The 17,759-nt window shown below is 32.3% G+C and overlaps 1 protein-coding gene across 11 annotated transcripts in view; it reads left to right on the top strand.

Moving 5' to 3' along the window:
* The window catches only part of LOC130901159 (probable nuclear hormone receptor HR3), a 112,618-nt gene that overhangs the window by 59,804 nt on the left and 35,055 nt on the right, over positions 1-17,759 (top strand). For 4 of the 11 annotated variants that reach the window (XM_057812295.1, XM_057812293.1, XM_057812294.1 and 1 more), the window contains exon 1: positions 16,838-17,570. The exons of 5 other annotated variants lie outside the window; for them this stretch is intronic. The gene's annotated coding sequence lies outside the window, so the exon portion shown is untranslated. Of the gene's footprint in view, positions 1-16,818; positions 17,571-17,759 lie in introns of those variants that run through there. 2 more of the 11 variants (XM_057812288.1, XM_057812289.1) reach the window with 1 other exon arrangement.

The following is a 17,759-nucleotide window of genomic DNA, read 5'->3' as shown; positions in this document are numbered from 1 at the left end:
ATAAACAAATATACTTTGAAGTCTGCAGGTTGCTTCAGGTCCTATCCCGAAATTTATGCGCGGAGGTTTATTATGAGAGTTGATTTGAGATTAAATGGTAGAGAAAAAATCTCAGAAGTTAGAGCATTCTATTGAAACTTTATTCTTCTTCAGGAATAAATTTTTTTCCATCTTTATATTTGCTTATAACTTTTTACCTAAACACTGGTTCATTATATTTTTAAATACAAGGGTGACTATATTGTGAGTTTCCGCCATGTTTAAGTTGTTATCTTTTGAAATTTCATATAAATCTGACAGATGGATTGGTTTTAATACTTAAAACAGTTTGTTCCGTTGAAATATATGGAGAAAAAAGAATTAAGATATTATTGTTTAGAGAAAAAAACGGAAATATCGTAAAATTATGCTCAATAAAACCTCCGGAACCTTGCTACCATCAACACAATATTCGCCAACGGCGGTTCCAGACAGTTCATCTAGGCACATGAGTCCAATGGAAAAGTTCTACTACCTCTTTTTATCAAAATCGTCTTTCAGGATCAGGATTCGATGGAAATGAGGCAAATTCCATTTCCGTACTTACTTTATTCTGATGCTATTTCTTCTGCCGTGTATTAGGCGTAGTCGCCTGTTTTATCTTCGACATCCTTGCCTCCTATCCTTCTTCAAGGTTGTCGCTCCACCTTTTTCTGGGTCGGTCGGTACTATTTGGGATTTATCGCGCGCTATCTTGACCAATCTGTTGCTATCCATATGGTTTATGTATTTTTTCTTTTTTGATAGAACTCATTCGTTGGCGTCATCTATTTTGCACAATCTTTTGATGTTCTAACTTCTTTCCCTGTCCAGTAGGGTTTTTCCGGCTATCCTACGTAGCACTTTCATCTCTGCTGTTTCCATCATTCTCTTAGTTTTCGCCGTTTCTGTCCGTGTCTCTAGTTTCGTTCAAACATGCTACTATTCTTGAGGCTTCAGTTGTTTGCTTCGTTCTCTACGTCTCCAAATCCTCAAATCTCGATTCCTAGGTATTTGAATTTCAAAACTTGGTGAATTATCTGATTGTCGACGACTAGCTTACATCTTATCGGAGTTTTGGCTGTGGTAATACATTTTTTTTTTTTGAACGCAGATATTATCAACATTATTTCGTCCATAAAAATATTGAAAAGCAAGTGGCTTAAAGAGTATCCCTGGTTAATTCCGTTTTTATCAAGTCTTAAGGGATTTGTTTATCGTGTAGTAGATGTACTACGTCTTCCAATTGTACTCGATCGAAGGCTTTTTATGGATCTTTAAAGTACATAATTGCTGGTCTGTTGTACTCATTCCCCATCTAAATTGCTCATCTGTTAAAGTGATAAGATTGTTTATTTTGTTTGTGATGACTTTTGTTGTAAGTGCTACCCAGCAAATTGATTCCTCTATAATTAGATGGTAGATTTTTATCTCCTTTTTTGACCATGAGAATCGTGATACTCGTTCTCAAATCGTCTGGGATTTTTTGATATGACACGATCTTGTTAATGATAGTTGTTAGTTGCTTTTGATGGGCTTTTTCTGTTGTTGAGCTGTTTAATAGCCGCTTGCACCTCCATCAATTCCAAATGTAGATCTTCGTCTCTAGTTATTTCAGGCGTGTTTGGTTCGTTTCTATTTTCTTGGAGGTACTTGACCCATGTTTCCTTTTGTATTTGGTTTGTCTCGAAGATAATAATCCTGATGCCTCCCACTTTTTTAGCTATAATGCTTATTTGAGTTTGAATTATCGCGGTTGCTGTTTTTTCCACATATAAATCAATTATTTCCAATCCTCTGTGGTTTTATTTTCATATTATTCCATTCTACTTTTTTCTTTCCAGCTCATCATTGGTTTATAATAATAATAACAATATAATTTAATCATTTTTATCAAATTTTTCTCGATAAAAAACACTTTTCACTCAATTACTGAATGACATAATACAACGAGATTACACAATACATTTACTGCTTTCACCAACAAGTTTGTTTTGAATAGATACCGAGATAAACTTATTTGTTTTAAAATTTAATTTCCAGTGTATTTATACACATACAGGGTGTCCGGAAATCCAATGCCAAACTTATAAACAAAGGTTTAAGACGATTAGGAATTTGCTCTATGTAGATACTAGTAAAACCACATTCAACGAAAACATTGAAACAGAAGATAAAAGAAAATAACATAAAGAAAATAATGACTGACAACCCTTTTGGGTAAATGGATGTATTCTGGAAAGTAAGGGTTTGATCGAATGTGGGTTTGTGAGGAATCGGTCATTTTTGTTGTTAATAGCAAAAGCTCCAGCGAGGTCCAAGATGTTCGAGAAGGTTTTCGATCAATAGTCGTTTTTATGAGTCCTGAGTCATAAGCTAATGACGATGGTGTGATCTAGCTTTATTTACATACCATTACTAATGAAAAAAAAAGCAACGAGAGTTTGTAGGGGTGACACAATAGTTATTTGTATGGCAAGGACTGAAAGTGCTACTTTGTTGGACGAGTAACAGACGAGTTCAACAAAGTCGAGGCGTACACAACATTTTTTAGACGACACATAAGAATGTAACAAGAATTTTATTTTATTTTATCTGGTTAAACTTTTTGATTTTTTTGCAGTGTACCCTTTGTTTTATTTCATCAGGAAATTGATGAGTTTTGGATATTTTTTTTATTGCGAGAGTACTTTTAATCATCGAAAATGTAGACCATAAAGTAGGACTCGAGTTTTTAGATTTTTCTGAAAAATAAGCGAGCTCTACGCTTTACGCCTTTTTCTGGTGACACTACTTCATAAAGAGCTCGTACTGTTTTTCGTACCTTGCACGAAACTAAAAATTTGAGGTTATGCAAAATCATTGAAGTGAAACTGTCCACTGTCAAGTGGCTAGAGTCACTCCAGAGCGTCCCGAAAGTGTTTTGCGGTACGGAACTGTCACTTTCACTACATGGAACACTCAAAACTTTCGGTATGTAAATGAATACAGAACGAAAAACTGACAGATGGCGTCGTCTAAAAAATATTGTGAAAACGCTGCAGAGAAATGCCAAAAGAATTTTTTTACCTAGAAGGAAATATGCTTTGAAACACAATAGAATAAGGAAAATAAAGCAAGTAAAGCATAGATAAGAACAAATAAAGATGTAGATATTGGAATTACACTTGTTCTTGTAGTTTTTTTCTAATTGTATGATCGAAGAAATTTTGACAATCGGAATAGATAAAAGAGAAAGTATGATGACATAACTTATATTCGTTCTTTGCAAAACAAGTCTTTTATAGCAATCTACCAGTCGTGGAAGGAAATGGACAATGTAATTTCTCATTTCTCTCATATGAATTTTTTTGTTACGAAATATTTTGACATTCTTTTTTTTTCGTATCAGGCGACTGATGAATCACTGAAACTTTCTTCACTGAAAAAAAACAGTATAGAAAAAAAACTCGAGCCAAATTTCATTTTATATTCATGAACATCTGTTGAAAATAAATACTGAAACACGTTTTATTTGTGAGAGATACAAGTTAAGACTAAACGATTATAGCATCTCTCAAAATTTTTATGAATAAAATTTCCAATTTTCTATACGTTTGAAATCTGTCTAGTGGTTACGAATTTATGGGTTTATAGAGGGCTTAAGGATGTGAAGAACAGGTATTTCATTTAAAATAAAGTCAGGATCAAGCAGAAAATGTCAAAAATGAAGAGAGAATCTTTAGTTAAAACGTCTTACGGAAAACTGGGTTTATCAACGTTCAAAATCGGTAAAAAACATGTAAACAACATTCTAAAGGAAACAGAATATTGTTAAAAAAATCATCCGCCTATATTTTCTAAAAAATAACGAATAGAACTAAAATCAAAAGTAATAACAACTTTCGTTGAAGATTTGGAAATCATTATCGAGTCATATTTTACTTTTAACGGGGATGAAACGTCGAATTATCGCAAGAAAGGTGCGAAAGTAAACTCCGAAGTGTATTATTTCGAAAGACACGAAAAGTTCAACTTTTGGAAAATCTGTAACCGCCAAACGAAACGTATAAACTGAAGATTGGGATGCCACTACATATCTTAAGTATTATAAACTTGTATAAAAAAGATGTAACTGTAAATTTATGACGATTATAAATGACTCCGCGTTTTTGGAAACATACTGTACATTTATGTGTTACAACATTATAAAAAAATACCGTTTTATGTTAGTTTCTTTCATAGCAAACGTACATTCAACGCAACATTCGCATATATACTAGGTAATCGTCGAGTTTGGCGAGTCACATACATACACATCCATCTAACAAACCATAAAATCGTGGTGCAACGACCTAACTAGCGAGTCAGTCACACTGACCTACTTTTCGAGCACATGTAGTCGGAGTTGTACGCTGTTGTCGGTTTCATAATTTATCAGCATTTTGAAAGAATTATCGATCGTTTAAAAATTGCCGTTTATCAAGATGTATGATAATGAAAAACAAAACGTTTCGGCATATCAACAAACTTAATTATTTTATACAGAGAGGTCATATCAATTTTTATATATGAAATTACATCACCCCCGTCAAAAGTAAAACATGACTCCGATAATGATTTCCAAATTTTAGTTCCATTTGTTGTTTTTCGGAAAATACGGGTGGATGATTTTTTAACAACATTCTGTTCCTTTAGAATGTTGCTTGCATATTTCTTACTGATTTTCAAACGTTCACAAACCCAGTTTTCCGTGAGACGTTTCAACTAAAGCTTCTCTCTTCATTTTTGACATTTTCTGCTTGATCCTGACTTTATTCTAAATGAAATACCTGTCCTCCACATTCCTATATAAACCCCTTTTCGGTAAATTCATTCATGACGATACTAAAGAAAAAGAATTTTATTTCAAATTAATAAATAGACGCGATTGACTGGTCTATTATACGTGAAACCGTAAATAATAATCGCGAAGATTCAGTTTTAAACTGAATTGGAACAAAAAGAAGACAATTGGGCTTCCAATTATCCAGATAAGGTCCTCAGCGTCTCGAAAGCGACCAGAGTGAATAATAAAATAAATTTTTTTCTATTCTATTCGTTGTGATACTACTTTTCAGGTGGTATCAATATCTGTATAATAATAGATACAAACGGAGAATTTTTATATACGGAATTACATCATACAATTGCTTATTCAAGCACTAACGATAATAATTCTAAAATGGTATCCAATTGTATTCTTATCAATATAAGACTAAAGAAAAAGTTATTTTATTTCAAATAAACAAGTAGACGCGATTGACTGGTCTATTATACGTGAAACCGTAAATAATAATCGCGAAGATTTAGTTTTAAACTGAAAAGACGACAATTGGGCTCCCAATTATCCAGATAAGGTCTTCAGTGTCTTGAAAGCAACCAAAGTGAATAATAAAATAAAAATTTTTCTGCTCTATTCGTTTTGGTATTATTTTTCAAAAGGGAATATTAAGGGATGTTATTTAATAACAAAAACTCATTAGTATTAAGGCTTAAAGTATCAAGTTCTGACAAACGAATCCGCCATTTTATGTAAGATCCACTCAAATTCTTGTAGAACTCCAAACCTTCTACGAATATACCTCATAATCCATATAATTAGTCGAATTTACCCTACACAACTAGTAACGCTGCACAATCTCAGTTACAAGAAACGAATCATTGTTTAAAAATACTTTGAGCTGCTGATATTGGTCTACGAAGAAACGAACAAGCCGACCACAATGCCCACAAGTAGTGATTAGTGAAACCATGAGTGAAGTGCAAACGTAGTAGAAAAACTGTGGCAAAAACAGATGCGACTTCAAAGGGGGGTCATTAACCCTCCCCCCAACGGTCTTACTTTCAGAAAAAAAATTAGGGAAGCATCAAAGTATTGGTACAGTTTGAGTGAAGTGCCGAAATTAGAGGAAGACAACTGAGGAGTCACCCAGGGCGTCATAGGGCTCAAATATCATTATAGAATAAAATAGGGCGGCATAAGGTACGCAAAAGTGATACAAAAAGATGGAGTTTGTTCTTATTTTACTGATCTAATAAATATTTTATGTAAATAGTATCTCATATTTGTTTTATTTCTTTATATGGATTTCCAGTCCAGTTTTACTTTTTTTTTCTTACATTTCTTCTTTTTACTTCAATTTGCGACCACCTGAAAACCTGAAATTGCGCCTGGGTATAACAGTGACAAGAAAACTACCTTAATAACAATACAAGGGTTGTTACATAAGTTTTAAGATCTGACATATCTGCTGACATACGAGTGGTATTTGAGTTGTTGACAGATACTTGAAACATTCATTTTAATAAAAAAATGGAATTATATGGAAATTTTCTGTGGATGGGATCAAACGGCTTCAACTTTTAGTGATAAAGCACCATCTCGAACCACGGTATTTAGCTGGTGTCGATTGGTGCAAAATTTCAATTGCGTTGCTTCAAATTACGTTAATTTCGAAAATAAACAACAATCAACTGCATGGGTCTTTCAAGGCAAACCAAATCCAACGAACGTTATTCGCCAACGAAGTATCTCGAAGCAAGTGGTTGCATGCTTTTGTTGAATAACTGGACATGTTCTACCCTGCCATTAGAGCATCGTAGAACGGTCAATTCTAAATTGTACACTAGTTGAAACAAAAACAATCAAAACATTTTTTTTACCTGAAGAAGCTTTCCACACTGCTTCGTTTTTAAAGGCTACTGTACACGAATGTGGTTTTAAACCACCATATAGCCTTGATCTGGTTCTAGTTATTTTTATTTGTTCTTCCAAAACAACCCTCGTATTATGTCCGCGGAAAGGTGGTTAAATAGGGAATTCTCGATTTAAATTCTGATTTTTGTAGACCTCAGCTGTGCTTGGTTGATTACTAATATCAAAAAAGATTTTAAATGAGAAAAATTAAGTATCTGTAAATTTTGAAGAAGAACATCTATTTTCATCTACAGTAAAAGGCCTTTTGGAGATAAGTTGTTTAGAATCATATCACACCAAATTTCAGAATCGTCGACGAACGACTAATACTTGTTAATATTTAAATAAAAAAAATGTAATATCCAGAAACTTTTTGAATATTTAAATGACATCTTAACAAAAACTCTTTCATAAGTTTTGTCGGTAATATCCGCAGCGGTAGATGCGATCTGCTGGCAAACTAAAAAAAAATTGCCTTAAGTCATATACGATTTTTTTTCTATAACAGTAAAGTTTAATTTTGGTATGTACCCCTATTAAATATAAACTCGTAGTCATAAATAACGCACCACCCTTTTTATCAATATTTCTTTTTTTTTCTTTCACAAAAATTTAAAGTTTTTCAAATGTTAGCAAAATTTCTTTTCAGCAAATAACTGTTTTTGTGGTTTTATCAACTTGTAGACAGTAATTTAAGTCATTTAAGGTGTGTCAAAGTCGAGACTAGTTAAACAAAAAATGAATAGAATTAGGCTGTTAGTGACCGCGATCCTAAAAGAATAGCCGAGTTAGTTGGACAGGAACAAAGTTATCAAAGACAACGTGGGACCGGTTCACATTCTAGGAGGCCTGGACAAGGACGTCCTTCAGTTTTAACTCCTCGAGATGACCGTTTTTTGCAATTAAATTCATTAGGAAATCGGACAATAATAAGTGTCGTGCTCAACAGCTTTTTACGAGAAGTCCGAAATGTAAATATCTCTGATAGATCAATAAGATGACACCTTAACGAACCATGCAGCATCGTGTTGCTAGACTAAGATTTTCAAGGCAACATTTAGGTTGGAATTTAGAATATTGGTGCCAATTTTTATTTACTGATGAGACAAGAATCAGTCTGAGAGGTCTAGATGGACGTTATCAAATTCGAAAACGGCGAGGAGAAAGATTTGCACAGTCTTGTATCCTTCCTATGAGGGTCTATCATGTTTTGGGGAGAAATTTGTTTCCATGCTCGCACAAAATTACTTTCTCTTCCTAGATCCGCCCTTAATGCAGCAAGATACATAACTGACATCTTTGAAAATCACGTCGTACCGTTTAGGTCTTTTATTGATGATCATTTTCATTCAATGTATGATATTGCTAGACCACACGTTGCGGCAGATGCTCTGAATTACCTAAACGAAGTAGGAATTCATACCCTAGACTGGCTACCAAGGAGTCCAGATATGAATCCTATCAAGCATGTCGGGGATATTTTAAAACGCCGTATTCGTCGTCGAAATCCCTCTCCTCAAAATTTAAATGAGCTTGAGAAAGTGGCATTAGGCCCCTTTCACACCAAACGAATCCGAATCAATCTGGATCACTCCGAATCAAGTTGAATCTGATTCGTCATCTCCACTTTTTCACACCAGCTGAATCAACCTGAATCTATAAAAATCCTTTCATCTCCTTTTTGTTTTCCTTCTTTTAGTTGCTTTTAAGATATCATCATGGACGCAGTTGTTGCAATGATGTTTCGTAGTTGTCATAAATCGCACTATTTTCTTTAACTTTTAAAATTAATAACTCCACGTCCATCTCGTATGGTCGTTGATTCAAGACTGACTGGACGAGGAATCTGACAAGTTGAATCAAGTGCGACCTCGAATCAAACCTGATTGAACCAGATTAGTCCGGTCTGAAAGCGGGAAAAGAGTCCCTTCACATTTAAACGGAGCGCTCGAAGCCGAATCTTGGTCAATCAGATTCGGATTATTCGGAGTGATTCTGATTGATTCGGATTCGTTTGGTGTGAAAGGGCCCTTAGAGTAATGGGAGAACATACCTCAAGAAGTGATACAGCGCCTAATTGAAAGCATACCCAGGAGAATGTTAGCAACAATTACATCCAGAGGCTGAAATACACGTTTTAAAAAAAAGAAGTTTTATTTTTGGTTATTAAAAATCACTCAAAATTACTAAAAATTTCTTATTATTGCGTCAAAATGATCGAAAAGAAGTTAAACAACAGCGATATTAATTTAAATTTATTAAACAAAAAAATATTTTCAGAAATCGGGGTGGTGCGTTATTTTTAACCACGATTGTACGATATTACAAACCGTACGTTTATCGATGTGTTAATTCCAATGGATCAATGACCGATAAAACAAACTTCCATATCGTACAATGTAATTACAGTAATAATGTAAAGAAACGCGTAACATTGAACATAACATTGGCAACGTTGCATCATCGCGTTCTATCGGTAAACATTGGTGAAGGAACTATTCTTATAAATAAATATTCCGCTACTGAGACCGCTTCGAACTATCATTTTCCGGTTCTGTTACTGCTCAACTAATAATAACCCAGAAGGCTAAATTGGAATATTTTTCATTATAGTAACTAATTTAATTAGCAGCTGTCCTTTTCTGAAATACGATATGGTACACGATTGTTACGAAATGAAGGTTATCAGAAAACTACATTACACACACTTTTACCGCCACGTCGGAATCCATCGGATTCTACCATCGCATTGATTTCGAGTCGCAGTCCGCCAAATGCCTATTTCAATGAATCAAATAAGTAAGAGTCGCATGGCGATAAATCAGGACTATAAGGAGAGTGTTTTAGTGTTTCTCAACCCAATTCCTTCAACGTAAACCGACAGGTTACTAAAATATTGATCGTACACAGACAATCAACGGTAACTACTCCTCTCAAGTCCCAAAACACGGTAGACCACTCGTCCCTGCTGGTGTAGCCTTCACTTTGGCGCGTCTTCACTCTACAAACGCTCGTTCACTCTCCGAAACATAATGGTGAACATTCGATGCAATCAATTTTCTCTTTCCTCTTCATACCTCTACAAAAACTCGTGCGAACTTTCCAGCGTGTAAGTTTCTGTTTAAAATTGATGCCCAATTCTTTAGCTCTGAGTCGTTCTCCCAAAATGAGATTTTGTCCTGGAGCACCAAGTAATATTGAACATTGAAGGTTAGCTTTACCCAAGTCTATCCATTTTCTTCAAGGGTTGGAAATCATCTACGAGGTCATTGAAGTCCACTGGTAAATTTTGTCTTCCAATTCTTGACGTAAATTTACCTCTTTAGCATAGACTTTCTCCTTAAGATACTATCAAACTATGTCGTTTAAAGGTTCAGAATTACATGACAAAAGAGGCTTATGAATCGGAGCTTCTGTACCTCTACCAATCCATAGATTCTGAAAGTGATTACTTCAATTACGACACCGTCTATCAAAGTGGTATGGAGCTCCTTCGTGCATAGAAAATATTTTATTATCCGATCAATAAGGTACATATTACCATTAAAATTTCCAGGTATAATGTTATAACTTATTACTTTGATCCCTAACATTAACTTTCGTACGTTTTTGACTTGTGGACTCTCGCCGCTGTGATAAAAACAAAAACAAAGGCACCGCGAATTCCCCAAATTTTAGACAGGAGCGGTTTCACGGTTTATGTCGTGGACGAGTTCGTAACATTCAGAGATAGGTATAGGAAACCCTTGTGCATTATTATGAACAGAAAGAGTGTTATTCGATGCATTGGGAATAACACTAAAGAAATTCTTAATTACTGTTGGAAATTTAACAAAAGATACTCAACGTACCTGTATTGTTAGAACTTGTTTGGACTACCAAAAATTATTAAATTACTTTTAAAGCAGAAGAGACCTCAAATCAAGAACATTTAGATGTTTAGTTGTTAATTTGCTGAGAAATTTGTCGAATTTATTCAAATGACCCACATAAGTTATCAAACAGCTCAGAAAATATTTAAATTTTTAAATTTTCTACAAAAAACTTCCAATTTATTCAGGTGACTGGCCTCACGACTATTGTCGTGGACGAGTTCTAATATTTAGAACAGTTGGAGATGGTATGATGAACACAAAAACTGTATTGGAAATATCACGAAAGAAATACTTAATTACTGTTGGAAATTTCATAATTCATGAAATGGATTCATAGGGAAAATTACAAGTCCGGCAAAACCTAAGTAGATGAAGCCTTATTCAAATCTGACCTTATTTTCCATTTAAAAATGTGATGAAATGTGGTAAGTACATCCAAATAAGTGAATCGCATATTTCATTTGTTTAACTACTGTTGGGACATCCTGTATAGCTAGTAATAATTATATTTAATTTATTAGGAATTATACTAGATTCAAGAAACTGTCCTAGGTCGTTGACCTAGGATGGGAATTTGGTTTGTTGTTTCCGATAAAACAATTAAATGTATTCAATTAAGCAAAATATATAAAAATAACAAAATCGATAAGGTAGATAAAAATAACGAATTTTCAAAATAATTGTTAGCATTTTAAACTATACACAAGGTGTCATATATATATATATATAACACCGAATGTAATGATAAAGTCTGTTCTAAATCCTCTACACGCAGCTGCTCTTTTTCTAGAGTCAAATGGTAGATTTTAAATGCCCCAATAAAAAAATGTGTAAATCTATTATTTGCACGAGTTTCAGAATTGATTTTAGCTAAATCTCATAGCAGTCATATCTTGTGATAGTACCATATTTTTGTCTTCTCCTACAATCCTGAATATTGTATACTCCAAAAAATAAATTCAACTTCCTCTATGACCGCAGATTTTCGATTATTCTTTTTCCAAACTTTGCCTTTTTGATGCCAGAAAGCGAAGCACCGAAATGGGCAACAAAAACATTCTAGGAACAGAGCATGACGCCCGGTGACTTGACAGGGCTTCTAAGCTTTCTAAAATAGTGTAAGGTCACTAATGCCATGTCTTATGCTTTATCAAAAACTGAGCAATGAGCAAAAGTAGAAATTGCGTTCCCACGGAGTTCAGAAGCTTTCGTTTCTGTAAGGAAACAAAGCTGTCCATCGACAAAGGCTGGTCGAAGTGTTAGGGAAGTAGAGCTACTACACTATATATCAGTGAAACACGGTGTCTCAAGATAGTGCTTCATCACCAAAATTCGAAGCGAGTTGATCGGCACACTGTTTTTGGTTGAATTCCCGTTATATGAAATTTGTTGTGTTCGCGAATCAATTCTATTTTTTGTTCTGAGTACGTTTACTATTAAAAATATCAAACTTCATGTTCGATATATTCATATCAAAGTTGCCGTATGTGAAAAACTTAAGTAACAACCCTCGTATTAGAATGACAGAAAAGTTATTAGAAAAATATTGCGATGTGTATAATAATTATTAAAGTCTCTATTTATTTAGTTTTGATTATAACATTAAAGTCATCGTTGATAAAATGAAATTCAATATGTTTTAAAACTATCGAATAAAAAGTAAAAAATTATTTTTTTAATTTTTGTGTGAACCACAAAATGTATACGCGGAAATAGTCAGCTGTTTCTTCTTATCGGTCGATAGGAATATATACAATGCTTTTATTATTGTGCGGATTTTGTATAGAAACTTCTGGAGTGGATTTATATGATCATTTACTTTATCACCAAATTAAATTTTATTTTGTTTATAGACGAAATGACTTCCGAGTCAATGGACTATATTAAAACTTCTACAGGAACTTTAAGCATTCAGATTCCACAATAAATAAACTTTCATAGTTCAATGTAAAGAAAAACTTTTGTGTTTTTATATATATTTAATACGATTTTACAAAATAATTATTTTTTATTCAATCTATCCTTTCCATATATCTTTTTATTCACATTATAAAAATTAAATTAAAAAAAACAGATCTAAAAATAACAAAGCTTAAATTTTAAAGAAAGACATCAAAATTTTTTGTCTTAATTTGTAAGTTTTCACAAAATTGTTTTTGAAAAAATACAAAACGTCAACTAACTTTAGAGATAGTTAAAAATCTTTTTTTAATGTCTTGGAAATATTTCAGTGAAAGTTTCAGAGACAGAATTTCTGAGATTGATGACTCAGTGTGTAAAAAATTACGTTACTATATTTAGTTGAGATCACAAATTTTTGATATATTTTAGAATTTTCCAAAGAAAAACAAGGATACCTCGAATTTATCAGGATTACAAAACGAGTCTCAGAAATACTCAGATTGTAAATAAACTTTTCAGATGTTTTCTATTATTCTAAAAGACTTGGGAATTTATCAATTTGAGATAAAATATTGTTGAAATCATTTAATAACATTCATAATGCAACAAGATTTCTCAGAAATTGTTCGAACTTCTCAGAAAGATGCTACTGATTGCCACACAACACATATCTACTTGAAAATTATTCAGAAAGTTTTAACAAAATTGTTTTTGAAAAGGTACAGAACGTCAACTTACTTTAGAGATAGTTGCGAATCTTCTAAATATCTCAGAAATGATTCAAATGAAGCAGAAAGACACTGAAGAACGTCATTAAACACCTGTTTGCAATTAACAAATTTTTGAGACAATATGTATTTTTCTATAAAAAGCACACACACCTGTAATTTTGTAGTTGTTATTCAGAAAGGCTCAGAACGTTACCAAATAGTTCAGAAAGTTCATATTTTCATAAAAGAAAAAGTTTAAATAAAATCAAAATTTTATAAATGTCTTAGAAATATGCCAGTGAAACTTTCAGAGACAGAATTTCTGAGATTGATGATTCGGTGTGTAAAAAATTACGGATCGTTACTATATTTAGTTGAGATCACAAATTTTTGATATATTTTAGAATTTTCCAAAGAAAAACAAGGATGCCTCGAATTTATCAGGATTACAAAACGAGTCTCAGAAATACTCAGATTGTAAATAAACTTTTCAGATGTTTTCTATTATTCTAAAAGACTTGGGAATTTATCAATTTGAGATAAAATATTGTTGAAATCATTTAATAACATTCATAATGCAACAAGATTTCTCAGAAATTGTTCGAACTTCTCAGAAAGATGCTACTGATTGCCACACAACACATATCTACTTGAAAATTATTCAGAAAGTTTTAACAAAATTGTTTTTGAAAAGGTACAGAACGTCAACTTACTTTAGAGATAGTTGCGAATCTTCTAAATATCTCAGAAATGATTCAAATGAAGCAGAAAGACACTGAAGAACGTCATTAAACACCTGTTTGCAATTAACAAATTTTTGAGACAATATGTATTTTTCTATAAAAAGCACACACACCTGTAATTTTGTAGTTGTTATTCAGAAAGGCTCAGAACGTTCCCAAATAGTTCATAAAGTTGGAATTTGATAAAAGAAAAAGTTTAGATAAAATCAAAATTTTATAAATCGTTTTTCAATGTCTTAGAAATATGCCATTGAAACTTTCAGAGACAGAATTTCTGAGATTGATGACTCAGTTTGTACAAAATTTCGGAACGTTACTATATTTAGTTGAGATCACAAATTTTTGATATATTTCAGAATTTTCCAAAGAAAAACAAGGATACCTCGAATTTATCAGGATTACAAAACAATACTATTAGTCTCAGAAATTGTTTCACTATACCAGAAAGACTCAAAATGTCAATAAACTTTTCAGGTGTTTTCTATTATTCTAATAGACTGGAAAAGCTATCAGTTTGATAAAAAATTCATAACATTCTTAACGCAACAAGATTTCTCAGAAATTGTTCGAACTTCTCAGAAAGATCCTACTGGTTACCAAATATTACACATCTACTCGAAAATTACTCAGAAAGTTATACATTTTTTATGAAATGTTCCATATTCCTCAGGAAAATAAGAAACGTTACCAGATTTCTCAGAAAGTAATCAGGAATTACGCAGAAAGGCATAAAACTTTACCAGACATTGTTAAAATATACCAGAAAGATTAAGAATGTCACCATATATTATAGATCTTTCCAGAAAGTTATTAATTTGTTTTGGAATCTTTCCTATGTCTTAGGAAACCTCAAACGTTATAAATTTTCTCATAATTTTAACAATTTGTCTAGAAATTGCATTATTTAGATACGCATAGAACATAACCAGACTATTCAGAGATTGTTGTTAACTCTCATAAAGATCAAGATGATCACCAAACATCACAGATCTCTTTAAAATTTTCGAAATGTTGCCAAATTATTCACAGATCTTTCCAACATTTTCAGAAAAAGATTACCAGTTTTTTTAGAAATTATTTTAATTAGTCAGAAAGGCACATGACGTTACCAGATGACGATGAAACCTCCCGGAAAGATCTAGAAGATCATCAAACGTACTTTTAAAATTTTCGTAACTACTCAGAAAGTTATCATTTTGTTGTGGAATCTTCCCAATTTCAAAGAAATTGTTAGAACCTCCTGGAAAGACCCAGATGGTCACCGAATTTCACAAATTTTCTAAAAATTTTGCAGAACTACTCAAAAAAGAAATCTACCAGAAAAACTGATCGAGTTTCTCAAAATAACAAAAAGTTGCATTACATTGCATTGTTCCAATTTTCTAGAAAGATCTAGAACGTAGAAAAAGTCTCGAATTTTCCTATGAAAATCCACTCAGAAATGAAGTAAATTTCCCAAAAAATTAAGAATATCACCAAAATTTTGAGATATCTCATTCGAATTTCTCAGAAATTGTTTGAATTTATAGGAAGGTCATCGAAATGCTCAGATATTTTCGATTTTTTTAAGACTCGGAAAATTTCTTATTGAACACTGTACTTCTCACAATTTGTTATTTCTTATTTCTTAGACCTTTTGATATTTTAATACATCTAAAGAAGAGACCTAAAATCAAAAACATAAATAGATTTTAGAGTTTAAATTTTTCATTACAGTTGTCTTGAAAATTTTGATATTTTGTAAAAAGAACCTCAAGTTGTTAATTCGCTGAGAAATTTTTCGAATTTATTAGAATGATACACAAAAGTTATCAAACCTCTCAGAAAATTTTTAATATTTTGAAATTTTCTAGAGAAAACTTTCAATTTGTTTGCTTCACGTCTATGTCGTGGACGATTTCCAACATTTAGAACAGTTGGAGATGGTATGATGAACACAAAAACTGTTATTCGATGCATTGGAAATATTACGAAAGAAATACTTAATTAACGTTGGAAATTTCACAAAAGATATTGAACCTGTCTCAAAAAATCTTCAATATTTTGAAATTTTCTAAGAAAAACTTCCAATTTGTTCAGAAATTGTTTTAAAAATGATGTAAAGTTTTTTTTAAAAAAAGGCGCAGAATATAACAGCACTTTTCAAATGTATTCTAATTCTATAAAGTTTATTGAGAAATTGTCCATTAAGATATTTTCAAATTCTATAAAAAAATTATCATTTTGTTAAGAAATCACACAAATTACTTAGATAGATATTTATTGTTTTATAACGATCACTTATTTTATTACTTATTAGAAGCAAGAATTATAAACAAACACAGAATACGAAACTTGAGAAGCATGTTGTTAATATAACCTCAATTATCACTATACATACCAAGTGATATCAAATTTCAAAATAAGATGTGTCAAAATTATACTATTTGTAACACAAATAAATATTTATTAAAAATATCGAATATTTAAGAATTAATTGTTTTTTTTTATAAAAATAGAAACATATTGAAAATTGTACTCTGTTACTTAATTCACTAATTTTTCTTTAGAGTTCACCAAACTCAAAATTTCCATATTTATAATACATTAAGATAAAAACGTAAATAAATTTCTTACTCATTCTTTACTAAATAAATCCCGTCATCGAATTCCAATGAACCCGCCCATGTCTCTATAATCATATTGTATACGGAAGGGGTCATCGAACTCCACAACCGAGTGGGGATCGCTACGTCACACTATTCCGCGCTGCGACATACGTCGTCTCAATTTCGAGCTTCACGCAAACGCGTTAGACGAAGACGGAAATATATAGCTCATTCCATAACTCGACCACATTCCCATATTACTTCAAAGATACATGGATAATTTCCTAGGACAGACTTTTCTTTAAAAAATGTCCAAAATATGTAGTGGTCGTAAGGAATCCTTTAAATTTTTTTAATGATACATAATAATCGGTAGTGAATATGTGAAATGATCACTAGTATTTTGTTTTTTATTTGAGGTTAAGTGAAAAAATTAGGTACCTAGTGAAAAGTGTTTTCTTCATTTCGACGTAAAAAAACGCAGTGTTGTTGCATAATGTTTATAGTACGAAAAGGGTCGAATGATAACGTTAATTGAATGTAAAAAAAGTGATATTTGCATAGGTGTATATATCTCGCGGTAAGTGGCTTATAAAAACAATTAATTTGTAAATAACTGATTTAGATGATTAGTTGTTTTCATAATCGGTCGTTCACTTCATTCAGTAAAAATAAACTCGCAAGTGATATCGACCAAGTTATTTGCTACGAAATTAGCAATTCAGGTAGTGGATGTGCCTTTTTGTAATCAAGTCTATTTGTTAACTTGGTGTGTGTATGTGTATATGTGCGTTTTTTTTTGATAACGCGGCGCTGTTTCGTACTTTTCGGCGGTTAATAACCTCAAGTTCATTGGCTCCAACGTGAACCGCGCCTCCAAAAGATCAGTTTCAAAACGTTAAGGGCAAAAATTTGTCTGAATGCCTACCTACATCTTAAGAAGTTCATACAAATATTTCAGAGAAGTCCTATAATTTATTGTTTATCATTATGCAGCATTTATTTATGAAACGCAGGTATTTATGCTTAATTCTCAATTTATTTATTTAAATATTTTTAAATTAGTCGAAAAAAGCTCTACTCTCTACTACAGTATGTTCAAAAATTAACTACCGAATATCTGGTTTGCTTATTTTTGGCAATTACCTTATACGTAGAAACATCTTTTTGTAACGAATTTTAAGTAATTATGAATGTAATTGACG

This window comes from Diorhabda carinulata, chromosome X (assembly GCF_026250575.1).
Source record: "Diorhabda carinulata isolate Delta chromosome X, icDioCari1.1, whole genome shotgun sequence".
Taxonomy (NCBI): Eukaryota; Metazoa; Arthropoda; class Insecta; order Coleoptera; family Chrysomelidae; genus Diorhabda; species Diorhabda carinulata.
This window is presented reverse-complemented; position numbering and strand designations above follow the sequence as displayed.